Raw genomic sequence first — 17,075 nt, 5'->3', positions numbered from 1 at the left:
GTAATTGTTAGTTTGTTTTCTATGTCTGTGAGTTCATTTCTGTTTTGTATATAGATTCATTTATATTATTTTTTAGATTCCACAAATAAGTGATATCATATAATGTTTGTCTTTCTCTGTCTGTCTTATTTCACTCAGCATGGTAATCTTTAGGTTCATCATGTTGCTGCAAATGGCAACATTTCATTCTTTTTATGGCTAATATTCCATTGTATAAATAGACCACATCTTCTCAAGCCAGTCATCTATTGATGGGCACTTGGGGTGTTTCCATGTCTTAGCTATTGTAAATAGAGCTGCTATGAACATTAGGGTGCATGAGTCCTTGTGAATTAGAATTTTTGTTTTTTCTGGATATATACCCAGGAATGAGATTGCTGGATCATATCATAGCTCTACTTTTAGTTTTTTAAGGAACTTCTATACTGTTTTCCATAGTAGCTGCACCAATTTACATTCCCACCATCAGTGTAGGAGGGTTTTCTTTTCTCCATACCCTCTCCAGCATTTATGATTTGTAGACTTTTTGATGATAGTCATTCTGACCAGTGTGAGGTGATACCTCACTGTGATTTTGATTTGCATTTCTCTTATAATTAGCAATGCTGAGCATCTTTTTGTGTGCCTCTTGGCCATCTGTATGTGTTCTTTGGAGAAATGTAGGTCTTCTGCCCACTTTTTGATTGAGTTTGTTTTTTTGATATTGAGTTGTATGAGCTGTTTGTATATTTTGGATAATAACCCCTTGTCAATTGCATGGATTGCAAATAATTTTTCCCATTCCATAACATGTATTTTCATTTTGTTGATGTTTTTTTGCTGTTCAAAAGCCTTTAGGTTTGATTAGGTCCCATTTGTTTATTTCTGTTTTTATTTCTTTTGCCTTGGGAGACTGATCTAAGAACATATTGCCAAGATTTATGTCAGAGAATGTTTTGCCTATGTTCTCTTCTAGGAGTTTTATGGTGTCATGTCTTATATTCAGGTCTTTAAACAATTTTGAGTTTATTTTTGTATATGATGTGAGGGAGTGTTCTAATTTCATTGATTTACATGTAGCTGTCCAGTTTTCCCAACACCACTTGTTGAAGAGACTGTCTTTTCTCCATTGTATATTCTTGCCTCTTATGTTGAAGATTAATTGACTGTAGGTATGTGGGTTTATTTCTGGGCTCTCTATTCTGTTCCATTGATCTGTATATTTGTTTTTGTGGTGATTGGTTCATTTTGAATCAGCTCTCACTCAAGATCAAATCATCTATAACAACACATGGGGAAAAAGGGGCAGGTTTACAAACATGGCCAATTAACCTCACACCTGTTGTGTGTGTGATGTTCTCAAAGAAGAGGGATATGAGCTGGGAGGGTCTCTGCAAAATCCTTTACAACGTCCCTTGTAATTTGTACCCACTGCCACTTAATCCATCTTTAGGGAATCTTCACACTTTGCACTTATAAGGAGAGTTTGTTAAGCACAATAGTTGTGTCAATTAAACTTTAACAAATTGGACATAAGATTTGGATTCTGTAGGGACTGAGTCATTTGAAAGGATCTTGTGACAAATAATTTTAAATTAAGAAATAGCATTAAAAAAAGAAACAGCATTAATTTATATGTTCTCTAAGAGAAGGTTTTTGCTGTTTAGATTTTCTGAAAGCAAGAACGCCAACACTGTATTCATACCTCTTCTTCTGCATGTTATTTTCCTTACAGAACCACACACAGAATTTAAATAGAGCACTTAGGGGAAATAATACTAGTAATGGCTAGGATTTCCACTCAACAGAAATATATATATATGTGTGTGTGTGTGTGTGTGTGTGTGTTTGTGTGTGTGTGTGTGTGTGTGTGTTTTTGGTAAATCAAGAACAGAAATATACAAGGACAAATAAACATAATATTAAAGAGTTCATGTATAAATATTTCAAAGAGGTTAAAATTTTATTATTGATAAGTTTGGATAAAGGACAAAATATTTACAACATATATAAATTGCTAAAAAAGATTCAACACTTCATACTTATTATGATGCCAACTATGTAAAATATACATTTTTTTGTGAGAGAAAACACCAAAATATTAAAAGTAGTTACATGGAAATAATTATACTAAGGACTATTAACATGGTTCCCTATATACCTATATTTTCAAAGTAGCTTGTCTTACTTTTTTAATGGAGGTGGTTGCAGTATTTATTTAGTTGGTTATTATTGTTTTTTTAACAATAGGCTTTATTCAGATTTAAATAGCTTTTCCTATACTGTCCTTTGTCTGTTCCAGGATCCAATCCAGGATTATAATGTCACAGTTAGTCATCATGTCTCATTAGTTTCTCCAAGCTGTGACAGTTTCTCACTCATTTTTTGGTTTTAATGGCCTTGAAATTTTTTAAGAGTACTGGTCAGGTATTTTGTAGAATGTTCCTCAATTTGGGTTTGCCTGATATTAGACTAAGCTTATGAATTAAGACTTTATTTTTTCAACCAGTTTTAGATTTACAGAAAAGTTGAACACAAGCATTATTTACAATTGCCAAGAAGCAACCTAAGTGTCCACCAACAGATGACTAGATAAAGAAGATGTGGTACATATATACAATGGAACACTACTCAGCCATAAAAAAGAATGAACTTTTGCCATTTGCAGCAACATGGATGGACTTGGAGGGCCTTATGTTAAGTGAAATAAGTCACACAGAGAAAGACAAATAGTGATGATATCACTTATATGTGGAATCTAAAAAATACAAAAAACTAGTGAATATAAGAAAAAAGCAGCAGACTCACAGATATAGAGAACAAACTAGTGATTACCAGTTGGAGAGTAAGAGGTACAAACTATTGGGTATAGGATAAGCTACAAGGATATATTGTAGAACATGGGGAATATAGCCAATATTTTATGATAACTATAAATGGAGTATAACCTTTAAAAATTGTGTCACTATATTGTACACTTGTAACATATAATATTGTATAGCAACTATACTTCAATAAAAATTTTTTTTTTAAGTTGAGCAGAAAGTGCAGAGAGCTCCCATATACTTCTCCTTCCCACCCAACAGAAAATAATTTTAAAGACTCATACAGCTGGGTAGGACTTTATGGATCATGGAATTCCAAACCATTCACTTTATAGATGAGAAATGTGAGGCTCATATACTGAAGCAATTTGCCTGAGGTCACACAGTAGTGGGACTTACTTAGAAGACACATTTTTGATGTGTTTTTCAATTACTTTTAAGTTATTCCTCTGTAACCTAAGGAGTGTATTTGTAATAAAAGTGTTAAATTCAGAGAATTTTATATAGCTTTTTTTTTAACTTGTTTTAATTAGAGAACTTGGAGACTGCCTTGCCTTAAATTTCTCTCAGAAACAATGCATGTTGACAGTAATTCTTCCAGCAAAGAGTCAGGGAGAGCCAGCATCTGGTTTTAAATATTGTTAGCACAATGGAATAAAGGCCCTGGTGAATGTATACAGACCTTCGCTGTTTACACAATCTAAAGCGGTCTTTGGGATGGATTTTTTTTTTTCCTTTTCTTTTGGTGACTAATCAAGAAACAGATATTTTCTGAGAAAAGCATCTTGGTTTTGGACAATGGTTTTCCAATTTGCAAAGGCCTCAAAGGCTATTTGGCAAGTAAAGCTCAGCTCTGGGTTGTCTGTGAAATTACTGATTATCTTTGTGGTTTTCCACGTTTCTGTACTAATGTTCTTTCTCAGTCCAATGTCTTTCTCCTTTTTTGGTCTGCAAATTGCACTCTCTGCCTCATGATCTAGCAGAGCGTTTGTTCCCAGATAATGTCAAGGAAAATGGCCAGAAAGTAAACATCACAAGTATAACAGCTTAGAGGTACAAAATGTATTACATTTTTCTTAACATGGCCCAGATGAAAAACAATGTCAAGATGCCTCAAATTTACTTTGGCTCAAAATCCTTATCTTCCTAGAATATAGCAGCAAAAAAACAAAAAAACAAAAATCAAATCATGAGCTCAGGTTACAATCAGAGCAAAGTTAGATTCCCAGCTCACACTTAGTCTGGTTCAAGATCCTATAGATGCTACAGCCCTCTGACCTCTTCACCAACAGGCACCAAACTTCCATCTCTGCTACTAGTCTTTAAAGCCACATAGAACTTGTCTGATGCTACTGTCACCACGAGGGCACATTTTTGCTGCTGATACTACTGCAACTGCCTCCCTCACTCTAAGAACCATTTCTGCCACAAACAGAAAGATTTTCCTCTAAAGACAACAGCTCTTTCAGCCCCAACACAAATGCTTCTTTTATTCACCCGTGAGTACAATGTTTCTTTCCTTCATCAGTTAAAGAATATAACTAAATCCACTTTTGCAGGGATACACCCTTGCCTCCCTGTCTCACTCAGCATATTCTTTAATGCCCTTGAACCAGCAGCCTGAACTTGTTTGCCTTCCAGCGTTCTCATACCCAAGGCACTTTTTCCTTCCCCACCCCTGGTAGTGAGGTAAGCCTCACCTTCTCTTTGTTGGCAAACTCTTAAGACCCTGATGTATTTGTTTGTCTTTTTAGGTGGACTGAGAAATCACACAAAAACAAGACTTTGATGTTCTGCTCTGATGTCTAAGAGTTCCTATGCTATGTGAGTAGATCAGACCCTGACTATACAATTCTGGAAGGTCTGTCACCTCACTAGATTTAGAAACCCCAGTGTACAGGAGAGAGATCTAGAATGTGGGCTCTAATGAGAAATTTACTATTCTTGACTCAGTTTCCCCTTTAAATTGAATATAAACTTTTAAAAAAAAATGTAGGCAAAGCTTGCTTTGGGAACTTGTTGTCTCCTTTTTGGATCTTTTGCTCAACTCCTGCTGTCCAATGTTTCTTTTAAATGATGCCAAACATTTGGATAGTTAGCTGGAATTTTCAGTTTTGCACCCAGATGTTTGGAATCCTGTGGACATTGTCAAAGATTTGTTTATTATCATCCGGCTTGTAATCACACTGTGTCTGCATAATCTTCATCTTCCAGATGAAAACTGAAAAAGCTAGTCAGTCATCCAGATGTCTCCAAATGTCTGGGTGTTCGTCATTGCCAAAGAACATCTGGATGGCTGCAATTTTTTTTTAAGTTTTTATTCGAGTCTTTGGCGCAGACACAGTCTTGGGTTTAGTTGCTCTGGATACAGCACAATAAATAGCCTTAATGGGATGGGTAGATATTTAACAGGGAGATATTCACAATGTTCCTGTGGTTAAAATGCCAGTCACTGGTCTGTACAACTGGAACATCATCTCCATCTGAGAAAATATTCAAAGGAAGTAACACAGTGACCCTCAGTGCTCTCTCCAGAGGCCCAGCAGGATCAGGGGAGTTAGAAAGTGTGTGCCATCTGCATTTGAGTGGAGAGAGCCTCTAAGGCTAGAGACGCAACTCAGAGAAAAGGAAAGATGAATGAACCTTAGCACCATTTATAGCTCAAAATACAAAGTCGGGAAATAACCACCTGTCATAAATATAACCAGGTATCTAAATAAATCTTGGGAAAATGTTTTACTTCTTTGAGGCAACTGTAAAATGAAGGAGCTGGATTAGATGATGATTAAATTCTCTTCCAGCTCTGGCCGTGGATTATTCTAGAAAACCTCTGTGCCCATTGCACAAAGGAGGTGAGAATAACAGAAGCAGAATGGCATGGCAGTGAAGCTTGTAACTTTCAGTCAGAAAGATTCAGTTCACAGCCTGTTGCTGCCCCTCACCTGCTCCATGAACCCAGGAAAACTCCTAGCTCTTGAGCCTTGCTTTTCTTGCCTTTACAAATGTAATGATTTGGAGCATTGATGTAAGAATTAAATGAGACAACATATTTAGAAAGAGCTTACATAGTGCCTGGTGTACCACAAAACTCTAAGAAAATAAACTCAATGCAGACTTAAGATTCATCTTTTAATTAATGTCTGGAGTGAATCCGGAATTCAGAAGAGAGAACGGCTGGATTTAGAAAGATGGGAGTCACACAGAAAAGAGGGAAAAATGGTAGAAAGTTAGGACCAGAGATGTGAGATCAGAGCCTAAGATACTCCAATATGAAAGGTAGGGTGGAGACGGATCAGCCTGTGAGGCGGAGGGAAACCAGAGGCTGTGGTGTCCTAAAAATCCAGAGAAAAGAGAGTTTTCAAGAAAGAGGGGGTGATTTGCAGGGTCACATACTGATAATTGGTCAATGAGGTGAGACAGGGAAGTGTGTGTTAGAGTTGGCATAAGGGAAGTCGTCTTCGTTTACGTTTCTTCAGAAGCTAATCCAGAAACAAAAATTCAAGCGGAAGTAGTTTACGAGGTGAAGGTAGGGAAGTGGGGAAGTGAGACAAGGGAGGAACGAGAACCAGCTGCTGGTGTGGGCCGCTGATGATTAATACGCCAGGGGAAAGTCCAGAAGTCCAGAAACACACTCCTCAGAGGGTCACTCCACAGGAAGGGAACTATTTAATGTCAAACCCCGTCAATCATTGGTTGAGTCCTGCTCCAGCGTTGAGGAGAGAGCATTATTTGCTGGCATTTCTGGTTTTCTGTGTAGAGGCGATTTGGACTACGGTGGCAAGAAAGGAGCCTTGGGTAAAGAAGTGCAGGTGCTGTTTGGAGGTGGAGCTTGCAGGCCCTAGAGTGGTAAGAATGTGGAGGAAAGGCAATGTCGGTGGAGTGACGGGACAGAAACCAGACTAAAATGGGCTGAAGAGTGAAGCAAAATGATGATATGGAATGGTATGTGCTGACAATTGTTTGAGAAGGTTAAGTTATGCAGATGAGAAAATAGATGGGCTGTTAGTCATTGTGAGATAGGGTTTCAAGGGGAGGTGTTTCCCTAGAGTATATTTTCTTGGTGATTGAAATGACCCCCCAGAAAGAGAGAGACTAATAATGAAAGAGAACTGGAGTGAAGCCCTTGAAAAGGGCAGAAGGGACCAGGGTCTTGTGCACACATAGTGGCATTTAGTTTAATAGATGTGGCTTTTCAATTCTCTTGGATGCAAAGGAGAAGTTGGGTGTAAGTAGATGCATCGACATACAGTTTCTGTTGTTCTTTTTTTCTTTTTGTTTGTTTTTGAAGTATAGCTGACCTGCAACATAGTTAATTCCTGTCACACAATATAGTGGTTCTGCATTTTTATATATTTCAAAATGGTCACCACAATAAGTCTAGTTACAACATGTCACCATACAAAGATATTACATAGTTGTTAATTATATTCCCCACACTGTACATTTCATACTCATGACATTTATTTTGCAACTGGAAATTTGTATCCCTAATCTCCTTCACCTATTTCTCTTCTACCCTCCACCCTCGTCCCCTCTGGCAACAAACTGTTTGTCCTCTGTATCTATAACTCTGTTTCTGGTATGTTATATTTGTTCATTTGTTTTGTTTTTTAGATTCTACATATGGGTGAAATCATACAATATTTGTCTTTCTCTTGTCTGAATGATTACATTTAGCATAATAACCTCTAGGTCCATCTACATTGTCACAGATGGCAAGATTTCATTCTTTTTTATGGCTGAGTAATATTGCACTGTGTGTATATGTGAGTATATATATATATAGGTTATATATATATATATATATATATATATATATACCATATCTTCTTTATCCATTCATCTATTGATGAGCACTTAGGTTGCTTCCATATCTTAGCTATTGTAAATAATGATGCAGTGACTATAGGAGTGTATATGCCTTTTCTGATTAGTGTTTTCATTTCCTTTAGACAAATACCCAGGAGTGGAATTTCTGGATCATTATGGTAGTTCTCTTTTTAAATTCTTGAGGATCTCCATACTGTTTTTCATAGTGGCTGCACAAATTTACACTCCCACAAACAGTTCATGAAGTTTCCTTTCTCTCCACATCCTCGCCAACATTTGTTATTTGCATTCTTTTTGATGATAGCCATTCTGACAGGTGTGAGGTGATATCTCATTGTGGTTTTGATTTGCATTTCCCTGATGATTAGCGATATTGAGCATCTTTTCATGTGCCTGTTGGCCATCTGCATTTCCTCTTTGGAAAAATGTCTCTTCAGTTCTTCCCATTTTTAATCACGTTGTTTGTTTTTTTCATGTTGAGTTGCATGAGCTGTTTATATATATATTTGATATTAACCTCTTATTGATCATATCATTTGCAAATATCTTCTCTCATTCAGTAAGTTGTCTTTTTATTTTGTCAGTGGTTTCTTTTGCTGTGCCAAAGCTTTTAAGTTTAATTAGGCCCCATTTGTTTATTTTTTGCTTTTATTTCTTTTGCTTTAGGAGACGGAGCCAAAAAAACATCACTAAGACTGATGTCAAAGTTTTCCTTGCTGTGCAAAAGCATTTTAGTTTGATGTTGTTACATTTTTGCTTTTGTTTCCCTTGCCTGAGGAGACATATCCAAAAAAAACATTACTGAGACCAATGTCAAAGAACGTACTGCCTATGTTTTCTTCTAGAAATTTTATGGTTTCAGGTTTTACGTTTAAGCCTTTACTCCATTTTTAGTTTATTTCTGTATATGGTGTGAGAGAGTAGTACAGTTTGATTCTTTTGCGTGTAGCTGTCCATCTTTCCTAACGCCATTTATTGAAGAGGCTCTCTTTCCCCATTGAATATGTTTTGTATTTTTTGTTTTTGTATTTCTAGGAATTTATCCTTTTCCTTTAAGTTATCTAATTTGTTGATTTATACTTATTCATAGAAGTCCCTTACAACTCTTTTTGTTTCTGTAAGATCTGTGGTAATTCCACTTTCATTCTTGGTTTTAGTAATTTGAATCTTTTCTCATTTTTTCTTTGTCAGGCTAGCTAAAAATTTATCAATTTTGTTGATCTTTTCAGAGAAGAAACTTATAGTTTATGGACTTTTTCTGTTGCTTTCTATTCTCTATTTCATTTATTTCATCGCTAAAATCTTTATTATTTATTTTCTTCTGTTTGCTTTGAGTTCAGTTTGCTCTTCTTTTTCTAGTGTTTTAAGGTGAAGCATAGGTTATTGATCTGAGATCTTATTTTTTATCATAGGCGTTCACAGCCATAAATTTCCATCTAAACTCTACTTTAACTGCATTCACAAGTTTTGGTATGTTTTATTTTCATTTTCATCATCTAAAAATGTTTTCTCATTTCCATTGTGATTTGTCTTTTGACTCATTGATTACTTAGGAATATTTTGTTTAATTATGCATATTTTTGAATTTCCCAAATTTCCTTCTGTTACTGATTTCTAATTGTATTTCCTTGTGGATAGAGAACATACTTTGTATGATTTCAGTCATTTTATGTTGATTGAGACTTGTTTTATGATCTAATATATGTTAGGTGTTGGAGCATATGTATATATATTCTGGAAAAGGTTCCATGTGTACTTGAGAAGGTTGTATATTCTGCTGCTGTTGGGTAGAGTATTCTATAGATGTCTGTCAGGTCTAGTTGGTGAATAGTGTTATTCTGTAGTGTTCTCTAGTGTTGTTCTTCTATTTCTTTGTTAATTTTCGATCCGTTTGTTCTATCCATTGTTGGAAGCAGGATATTGATATCTCAAATTATTATCCTTGAATTGTCAAATCTCCCTTCAAGTCTGTCAGTTTTACTTTATGTATTTTCAGTCTGTTATTAGGTGCTACAAGACTTGATTAATGTTTAAAGTTCTAAAAAAGTTGACGCTGACAATTTTTGCCAGTTTTCTCATTGCTTTCATGGAAGGGAGTGTTTTCAGAGGCCTTTATTCCACGATTTTTTTTGTTAGCATCACTCTGAGATACTAGGTTTTGCTGATGGATTTCATGCTGTTTGGGAGAAAAAGAGAGGAGGCAAGGATTTGGGGCCTGAGCATTTATTAATATGACATTACCATTTTTCTAATTTGGGGAACTAGGAAGATCAGATTTTAAAAGGGGAGGGTCAGGAGTTTAGTTTTGGGCATATTGTCTTTGTCCATTAGCCTTACAAAGAGAGGTGCCAAATAAGCAGTCAATTTACAAGTCTGGAGCTCAGGCTAGAGGTCCAGGCTGCAGGTGTAAAATTGTAGGCAAAGACCAGAAGTCTCTGTCTCTCCAGGCACTTATGATTCCACTTAAGATCCCTCAGGACTAGGAAAACTGTGTTACATACTGTCCCTCAAACATACCAAACACTGTTCTACTCTTTTGCTTTTGCTTGAATCATTCTTCCTGCCTAACAGACTTTCTTGCTCCTTGTTTAAAATTGACGCTTCTTTAAAAACCCAGTTGGAGTTCTCTATATCACAAGACTTTCTCATTAATGGAACCTTCAGCTACATGCTTCTCCTCTACATTACTCATTGCCAGAACACCTTCATTCAGCACACTTTTTACCATGAATACATTTGTCTTCTATAACATTTATCACCTTGACCATACTGTAGTTATTTTTTACATATCTGATGTCTCCTCTCATTAAACTCAGATCCTTGAGGCCAGGACTCCTGAAATCTATTCATCTTTATACTTCCAGATCCCAGCATGGTGTTTAGCATATAGAAGGTACTCAATAAATATTTCTGAGTGAATGTGCGTATACTGTGTTGGCTTCTATGTTAGGCAATCTTCCATTTCAACAAAGCATAATGGATCCAAAACTGAATTCATTATTGACTTTCAACAAAACTGAGCACGTGGCACTGCCGTTTGCTTATTACTAATGCTTGAAACTCCTGCACCCTCTTTCACTAGTCTCTCTCCTACCTCTGTCTAGGTACCTCTCCTATCACTCTGTCTAGGCAATACTAAGTCTTTTCAATTCTTCACCATAAACCTTTCTTCAATCCTCCTACTGCTATCCCCACTGCCACTCCCTTCTTCTAGACTATCATTTCATCCAGGTTACTTTCTTTACATCCAGTCTCTGGTTATATCCAGAGACTTCCCTTTCTCCCCTCCAATCTCTCCACTCTGCAGTCTGCATTATATATCTGATGTGAGAACTGTATCCTGATCCCTACTGCATGATACTCTTTAATGATCCCCATGGTCTCCAGTTAAAATCCAAATTCCTTAATATGGTGTCAAAGATAATTCTCATCTCCAGTCTCATCTATCACCCCTTCATCCTACTGAGCTATTTGCATTTGCCAAGGGCATTGTGCCTTCCCCTGCTACCAGGCTTTTGCATATACTGCAAAAACAAAACAAAACAAGCAAACAAAAAGGGAATAATTGACTCCTCTTTACCTAGATAAGGCCTACTCTCTTCATGTGTCTCATCTTAGATGTCAGTTCCTCTAGGAAGTCCTTCCCTGTTCACTCAAAACTGAGTTAGGAACTTTGTCTATCTGTTTCCACAGCACCTACTGCAAAAGCCTTGGTAGCACTCATCACATTACATTGGAATTGCTTGAATTGTGTTTTTCTTGTGGTGTGGTGGTGATCATATATGTAATTTCCTGATACCAAGCAGGTGCATAGGAAGCACTGATTGTTTCACGAAAAAACATTTATGGAATTTAATTAATCTGCAAATACAAAGGGCTAACTATAGTTTTCATTAGCAGACTTAACTCTCAGTCCTCCTTCATAGAGCTTTCCTTCTGCTGAGAATGAAGACCAGATAAGAAAGAAAATATATGAACATGCACAAATGTGCAAATTTAGACATGGGAAGAACTTTGGTAGATCCTATCAAGGCAACACTCTCATTTTACAAATGTGAAAGCTAAAGCCTTAAAAGCTTCAGTGACTTATCCAGGGCCAAAGTGGTGATATTTAGCAGAACAGAGATGGAAATATCAATCTCCTAACCCCTCCTATCACTGTCTGCCCACGCAGCTGTATGCCTTCTTCTGGAAGGTCATAGGAACACTAGTCATCAGGGCTGACTAATGAAGTCTGCTCACTGACTCACCATTGAGTCACAAGACCTTGGATGACTTGGGAGTATTGGAAAACTGACTGTCTTTTCTTGTAGGTAATCATTTCTCCTCTGGCGAGACAATGCTGGCACCTCCACTAAGGCGCCCTGCTGAGCTAAGTGTTGAGGAAGCACAGAGCCCCAAGTGCTCACCATCATCCCTGCAGATGGGGATCTGTTTGCATCAACCTCAGAGTTTTTCCAAGGCTTTGCACTTTCTTCTATGACTTACAACAGAGCAGATATACCATACTTCATATGAAAATTGGATTATTTAAAAGAGATTTTTGGAAAGGAAAGCCCATTTTCAGGCATTCTATGTAGCCCTGGTTGGGCCAGAAGTCTTGTAATCTTTTTTCCGTCTCTGAGATTTTGTGAGTATATTGTTAGCATAAGTAATCACATATCAACTTCTCTGCTTTTAGTGAGCCTGGATTCTTGCTGGCATACCTGGAAGGAAGGAGGACCAGGATAAGTTGGGCATGTCCTGTCTGTCAGGTACCTCATGTGCATTAATATAATCCTCCTGATACTACCATGAGGTGTGCACCACACTTTACAGATGAAGCTGCTGAGATTCAGAGAGATTTTAGGGCTTCACCAAGGTGAAGCTACTGGTCCTTTACCACACTTTGAGTATCAAGGATCTGGGTCATTGTTGACCTTGACAAGAAGTCAAGTTCCACTGGAGTGGTGGAAAATGAAAGTCATATTGGATGGGGTTGGAGAGAGAATGGGAGTTTAGGGTGTAAAGACTGAAAATGTAGACAATTCTCAAAGACTCAAAAGGTCTCACTTTCTTTTCTCTCTCTGTCTCCCCCCCCCCCGTTTTCCCTTTCTGTCTCCCTCTCCCCTCCCCCTCTCTTTCCACATTAGTGTGCACTTGCCTCTACGTGTGCCTGCACAAATTCATCCTCCTAATCATAGTCCCATGAGATGATTGCTATGATTCTTGAAGGAATATTAGATCTGCTCTGCACAGCTCCAGTGGACCAGTCCCTGGGCCATAACCTGGAGTGACCTTGACGTTAGAAAGGCAGAGTATACGGCCTTCAAGCTGCCATGACCTTTTTGTGTTTGCCACACTGCTGAAGGCATCACAGGGCCACTCAGCAGACTGCTAATCATGATATTCCTTTCCAGAGACCCTCTGAGCTCAGTTATTTTTGTTACAGGATATTTTGTGGAAAGTGCTATGTATAAATATGGTATGTTTAAATTATATATTGCTTATTACAAGATATCTTAATGGGCTTTTTTTCTTTTAAAGCACATTCTACTACTCACATGTCTCCAGCGTTACCAGGACTCTGGTGTCAGGCTGTCTAGGTTCAAAATCCAGCTCTAACATTTATTCGCCGTGTAACCTTGAGCAAATTACTTAATTCCCTTACATTTTTTTTGCCTCACCCACAAGGGATTAAAGTACTCAAAAGATTTGTTAAGAAGATTTTAAGAAGGTAATAAATATAAATACTTAGCATAGGACCTGGCAAAGAAAAAAGCCATCATTTTTATCTATTTTATGTCTATACATAATTTAATGTGTAAGGCATGAAATAGTAAATGCAGAGAACTGGATTTCTATTAACTATCAAATTAGGTTGACTTTATAGTGGTTTTATGGAATGATCAAAAAGGAGATGTTAATAATGTATAAAATATCATCTTTAGCCTCAAAATAGCAAACATAAAAATCATGTGTGATAACCAAAATACTACTAAATAGCAAATTAATTTCTAACATTGCTTTATTTTTTTTTTTCTGGCATCCAGAGTCAAGTTCCCACCCTGACCCTTCTTTCTACCTCAGAATCATAGAACTTCAAAGACAAATGATCTTAGAGACCAACTTGTCTGACTACTTCTGTATGAACATGGTATCAGCGTTCATAAATTTGGACAACTCACACAAGGTTACATTGTCCATAAATAAGTGAAAGAATAAGAGTTTAAATATAGGTCTCCACATTCACAATAGCCAAGACATGGAAGCAACCTAAGTGTCCATTGACAGATGAATGGATAAAGAAGATGTGGTACATATATATATACACACACACACACACACACAATGGAAATGCCACTCAGTCTTTAAAAAGAATGAAATAATACCATTTGCAGCAACATGGATGGACCTAGAGATTATCATACTAAGTGACGTAAGTCAGACAGAGAAAGACAAATACCATATGATATCTCTTACACGTGGAATTTAAAATATGACACAAATGAACTTATCTATGAAACAGACTCACAGACATAGAGAACAGACTTGTGGTTGCCAAGGGGGAGGGGGTGGGGGAGGGATGGATTGGGAGTTTGGGATTAGCAGATGCAAACTATTATATATAGAATGGATAAACAGCAAGGTCTTACTGTATAACACAGGGAACTATATTCAATATCATGTGATGAATCATAATGGAAAAGAATATGAAAAAGAGTGTGTGTATATATATATATATATATATATATATATATATATATGTAACTGAATCACTTTGCCATACTGCAGAAATAAACGCAACACTGTAAATCACCTATACTTGAATAAAATAAATTCTAAAAAAAATAAGTCTCCAGATTCTTTAACAAATGTTCTGGGATCAGATGCGTGAAAAGATTAACAGAGGAAATATTTAGGGTTAATTAATTCAAAATATTTTTGCAGTAGCAACCTGGGATGTGAAGGGGCAGCCTAAGCTCCACAAGTAGGAACACGCATAGAAGATATGCTGGCAGGAGTGCCACTTCTCGGCATGTGACCTCCTCGTCCTGGCCCACATTTTGCCCATCCCTGGTGATTCTGATCTGATGCCCTGCTTGCACTCCAAGCTCTCTGGTTCCTCATTCTGGTTTACAAAACATCTCCCCCCTTTAACAAGTGTTTGTGCGGACTGGCTCGGTGCTGCCTTAGCATGGTTTAATAATTCTTTCCAAGGTACTGCCTCTATGGGGACTGTGGTCCAAGGTCCTACATTTTCTGACCTCACCTTTTTTGAGTCTCGGCACATTTGACTCACTTAAACCTGTTAAAGACTAACCTATCCAGATAAAAATCATCAAACAGGATCAATGAAGAATTGCTATACATTAGGGTTCATTTGAATATCTATCTCTTTTTTTTTGGCTGCAAAAAGCTTTATTGTTTCCATTTGGTCCACGTCTTGGGAGAGGGTGGCTGCAGAGCGGGGCTTCAGGCAGAAGCTCTGACGCCAGAGGGGCTCCTCAGAGGCCGCTGGACTTCAGAGACTCCTGTTCGTGCTCGAGGGTGAGCCTTTCAAAGAGATACTCGCCCAGCCCAGCCTGCGGACCAGCCAGCCTGCGGAGGTTGGTCAGGTGGTCGCCCATCTTCTTGATGAGTTTCACCTCCCCATTTAGGAAGTGGCTCTCCAGGAAGTCGCAGAGGCGGGGTCTGCCTGGGCACAGCCCAGGGCATGCAGATCCAGAAGGGCCTGATTCAGGTTCTTCTCCATGTTAATGGCGGTTTCCAGAGCGTCCTGGGTTTTACCCCACTCATCTTGAGATGGCTTCTTCACGTCCTGGAGGAGGGCGCGGCCGCCGCTTGGTTTTGCAGTTTCAAGAGACGCTGGGCGCTCTCCTGCTTCTCTTCGGCCAATTCGCGGAAAAAGTGGCCCACGCCCTCCAGAGCCACATCGTCGCGGTCGAAATAGAAGCCCAGAGAGAGGTAGGTGTAGGAGGCCCGCAGATGCATGCTGACCAGGCGGTTGACGGCAGCCTCCGCCCCGGTGGAATAATTCTGACGAATCTGGGAGCTCATGGTTGATCGGTAATAAGGAGTTCGGCTCAGAAAATGGTGTTGGCTGGTCCCGGTGACCGAGGATAGCTGAGTGGCTGACTCCGAAGGTTGGAGGGTGGTCGGAGGCTGGAGGAAAGGGCGACCCTGGGTCTGTTCCGTCCAAACACTGTTGAAGCAAGAGACTGATCCGGGGAACCGCTGAGCGCAATGCCTGAATATCTATCTTGATGAACTTGGGCAAGGATGGAAAATAGCTTTCATTTCATGTGCTAACTCCAGATCATTGGTAATGGATCCCAGAATGTTCAGATGACAGTGTTTCTGGGCTACACCTTATCTTAAAGGGAGGAGTACAGATAAAAAGAGTGAGTGCTGTAACCAATTAGAAATGCCTACTACAGGCTCATATCTGCTTACTTTGGACTAGCTCTGAATAGCTAATTGGGCATTTTCTGAGACTTATTTTGTAGATGTGCCCTTGGAGATTTAAAGTTTTTCTCTAATTCCCAAGTGATAAACTTTATACAACTCTTCCATATTTAGAGAATTTGAGAAGTTCCAATGAGGAGAAGAAGGGTACTAAAAAAGGCTTACTGTGTCCTACACACTTTCATGGATATGACCTTTTTTTAAGTATTAAAAAAATGTGTGTTGGGGGGAATGATTTGCCCTGACTCTGAAGCAGAGCCTGCTGGCAAGGGTCAAATGTCCCAGCTGTTGGAAGAAAAGGATCTAAGGGTCAGGGAGCCTGCAGGCCCTGATATTTTTAGTGTCACATCCTCAGAGTTAAGTGTCAGAGAAACAGAAAGGCAACACCGAATAACGAGAGAGGAAGTAATGGGAATCCCATTAACATATTTTATAAAAATTAATAACTTTGACATTTCCCCACTGTTGCACAGTGCCTTAAGAGCCACAGCTTTGCCTTGTGGAGAAAATGTCCCCCCATCACCCAGTTCCTGGCTCTGGTGGGTAACCCTGAAATTCCTAGGGGTGGACACATCATCCCATGTGAGAACACACCATAATATTAAAAGGTAGCGTCTAGGACTCTAGTGACTCAGGTTCAGTTTTTGGTTCTACAACTTTCTGACTGAAAAACACCAGGTAAATCCTTAAACCTCTAACCTCATTTTCTTTTCTCAAAAATGAGAAACTGTAGCTCCACTACATATTTACTTTAAAGATTGCAATTATTCTCTACTAAAAGTGCTGGGAGCTTCCGCAAGAACTGTTCACACCTAGAACATGAAACTTTGCTTTTCTGAGCAGTTTACTCAGGACTTGTTCTCTTGTACTACCACCCCAAACACCCATGCACACACGTATACACACACACCCATGCACACACACACACACACACACACTCTTGCACACACACATACACGTATTTCTGGCAGCCCTCTAGAGATAGCTCACGTG

The 17,075-nt window shown here is 38.5% G+C and overlaps 1 long non-coding RNA gene and 1 pseudogene across 1 annotated transcript; one reads left to right on the top strand and one right to left on the bottom strand.

The window, feature by feature from the left end:
• The first annotated feature begins 6,897 nt into the window (after positions 1-6,897).
• Positions 6,898-14,364, top strand: LOC137211623 (uncharacterized). Its single transcript, XR_010937165.1, has 3 exons — positions 6,898-7,029; positions 12,316-12,388; positions 13,667-14,364. It is a non-coding gene; the product is annotated as an uncharacterized lncRNA (long non-coding RNA).
• A 750-nt stretch (positions 14,365-15,114) lies between these two features.
• Positions 15,115-15,863, bottom strand: LOC137211619 (ferritin light chain pseudogene; annotated as a pseudogene).
• Between the last annotated feature and the right edge of the window lie 1,212 nt (positions 15,864-17,075).

The sequence above is a fragment of the Pseudorca crassidens genome, chromosome 2, assembly GCF_039906515.1.
Source record: "Pseudorca crassidens isolate mPseCra1 chromosome 2, mPseCra1.hap1, whole genome shotgun sequence".
Lineage (NCBI taxonomy): Eukaryota > Metazoa > Chordata > Mammalia > Artiodactyla > Delphinidae > Pseudorca > Pseudorca crassidens.
The sequence above is the reverse complement of the archived record's forward strand: the minus strand, read 5'-3'. Positions and strand labels throughout refer to the sequence as shown.